We start from the raw sequence: 3,358 nt of genomic DNA, 5'->3' as shown, positions 1-3,358 counted from the left end.
TAATCTGTTGGCTCTACACTCACAACATGAACTGGACACAAGGTTCATGCAAGGTTCATGCAAATATTCTAGAATGTTCGAATAAGCAGTGTGTGTGTGTGTGTTGTTGTTATTTTCAGGCGTTTCTTTCTAACTGAAAGTAGACATGCAGTTAGCATCTTCTCTATAGTTTCCAGGATGACACTTATCTCTGCAATCACTTTATGCACATTTCATCAAGAAGACAAGAAACACTACTAGTTGACTCAAAGCTGAATATTATGACTATGATGCGTGCATAAGAGCTGGTTAATACTGATACATGGAGCTGTTAATGAAACACAGACAAATAGTCATACTGAACTCTTCCATTATAAAAGCAAAATAATACTGATGATAAGTAGAAAAATAGCTTTAACTCCTGAAATCCAACAAGAAAGGTAGCCAAAGTGGTGCAAAGTGGTGGCTGTTAAAGCAGTGACTTGGAAGATAAATGGGAATGCCAAAGTTAATGTTTCATTTCTTAGCATGTGGAGGCTCCTGAAATGTGTTTCCTCACAGAAATAGACTGTCACCATAGCCTATTAATAAAGCAACATTTAACACAAGTTTTAGTTGTCATGAAATGGAGCCTGTAGCACAGGTGCCACATTATGAGGCAAACAAAGCAGAACGACATGTGTTGTCGCTGCACAGTGGCGACGGCAGTGGCTGTTAGCATGCTCCGGTCTATGGCATAGCGGGCCAATTACTGTTTTTGAAAAAAACACAAACGATCCTCAGTCTGCCGTAGGAGTGTGATGCCATCTGCTCACAGGGTTGATTGATCCCGGCAGAACAGTCACGATCACATCACACGAATGAACACCGACAGGAAATTACCAAAGGAGCCAGACTGTCATTGTTCCATACCACCTTTTGTTTTTACAACCAAATTAATCCAATTTTTTACCCCTGTGGGTGTGAGTGTTACCCAAATGTTGTTTTCCTAGGTCTTTATCAGTGTGTGTCGGCACACTGCAGAGCCCTTTCCTTTAGCCATCAGATCAGAGAATTCGTTTGCCTCTGAAGCCATGGCAGCCTTCAAAGAACAAGCTCTGGCACCCTGAAAGTCAAGAGGCCAGATTGTGGCGAGAGCCCACATGAGGGTCACGCTATAGGTAGTGACTGAAAGACACAGCTAATTAATCTGGGGATTATGTAATCAAGATGGAAGAGGGGCCAAACAGGCAGCACATTAGTCATCACAGTTAGGGACAGACATTGTTAGTCCTTGTTAGACTTAGTTGGGCTTAGGTCCTTGGTATTACTGCAGAGATTCTTCTTTCTAGCAAGGTGGGGCCTAGTTGAATCAAGGTGCATTAGTTTCAGCTCTTGTAATATAGTCATACACGATATTAGTAGAAGAGGTTACAGAAATCCCATATCCTCCTGCTCCTTCATTTTCAGTCTGAAGAATAGAACTACCCAGAGACTAGACATCACATCTCTTTCAACAGCACCCAGCATCAGTGATGTTGTATATACACATGTACACAAAGGGTCTGACAGCATGCTTACATTTTTAGATATGTTTCATGCACACACCTCCCAGTGGTCGTCCTGGGAAAGGGGCCCAGATAATCTTGTTGGGCCTGCCAGAGGTTCAAAGCACCTATATGGGTCAGAGTGGGGAGGGTGTGTGTGGAGGATGGAGGATAGAGAGGGGCTCTGTGGCAGCTTGCCTGCCAATGACAACAAACCCAATGACAACAAATGTCAAAGTGTTGCATAAACACCAGGCAGACCATCACTTTCCATCCTCCATGACATGATCAAAACCCAGAGGAAAACAAATACATGGAGGAACTGATTGGGAAACTCGGCCAGCTTTCTTGTCATTGTGAAGCAGTACAGAGGAAATTAATTTGATAAAAAGATACTGAGGATGATTTGATGCAATTGTTGGCCCTGTTGACCAGGGGACACATGGCCAGTGGGCTCGCTTTAGTTTTGTTTTTGCCTCTAGACTGAAGCAAAAACTGACATCTCCTCCATCAACAGGTCTGTAGCCATTGTGGCATTTCGGGCCATGAAAAGGATTTCCTCACAAGTGAACTTTTGCTATGGACACACAACATGACAAGTGGTCCTATGTGGTAAGCCACCTGTTCGCTCCACTTGAAGCTGGTATGTTTATAGTCACAGTTGCTCTATATAGCGTAGGAAACTTGTTATCAGGCATGGTGGGAGGCCTCTCGCAGTGGGTCCCGTCCATCTGTCTGGACTGTTTGTGGCTGTGTTTGAGTGAAGGTGGTGCTGGATGTCAAAGACCAGTGAAATTTTTACTCATCTACAGTAGACGATTTTTATTCTAACCCTGTTTACGCAGTGGATTCAGATTGAAGCAGCAGCTATTACAATTTATCAAAAGCAATCTGTAGCCTATTAGTCTGATTGAATATTTCATTATGTTCACTTTTCCCAAGGAAAGGTGAAAAACAAGGAGAAACTGCACTAAATGGGTGAAATCATGGATTCCACAGTGACAGGCTGAAGGGACTTTCCTGAACCGTTCTCTTCTCATGTGTTGATTCACCAAGCCCACTGATGACTCCGATTCAACACCAAATCGGTCATAAAAGCCACCGACAGAGGCCGACTAGTGCCAGTGGTGCGGCTGACTGTCAGATTGGAGTGTTTCTGCCCTTAAACATTCAAACCACCTGAAAGCAATTACGTTTTTAAACTTGCATTGAAGAGGAAAGAGTAATCATTGTGTTGAAACTCTAAAAGAAGGAATAATTGATGAATCTCAAAGGTTTTAACACAAAACCAGATCTAATACATTGTGTGAAACCTTAATATGAACTCTCAAACTGAAGAGCAAAAAATAGCTAAACATGTATCTGGCAATCACAAGTTGAGTAAAAGAAAGCTGCTGGTGGAGCAATCATGCTTGACAGGTTGTCAGAATTTGAATGTTCTTGGACAAAACATCTTAAAGTGCCTGTAATAATCTGTTCAACACACAACACACAGCAGACAATTCTTTACTCCAGATTTGTGAAATGATTTCAACCAAGATGTGCTGCCAAGCCTGTTATTATTTGAACAAGCATGTCAATAATAGAATGAAAAGCAAAGTTGTGTTTCATAAAAAGAGGTAATCAATTAACAATGACAAAAGCTTCAGTTTCAAGAATGCCACTGAGGCAGATTTCAGAAACAAGCAAATCAACAGCTGTGCTCATCATGATTCACTCTCGCTGTTATTAAAGAAGAAGAAAGACAGAGAATAAGGAATAGCAAATCATCCAAATGCCTGGGTTTGTTGTGTGAAGCTGCTACCCCGGTTTAGTTTGTGGAATAATTGAAATGGCCTTCCCATCACTTTCTT

This window comes from Monopterus albus, unplaced genomic scaffold (genome assembly GCF_001952655.1).
Source record: "Monopterus albus unplaced genomic scaffold, M_albus_1.0 scaffold16.1, whole genome shotgun sequence".
Classification (NCBI taxonomy): domain Eukaryota; kingdom Metazoa; phylum Chordata; class Actinopteri; order Synbranchiformes; family Synbranchidae; genus Monopterus; species Monopterus albus.
This window is presented reverse-complemented; position numbering follows the sequence as displayed.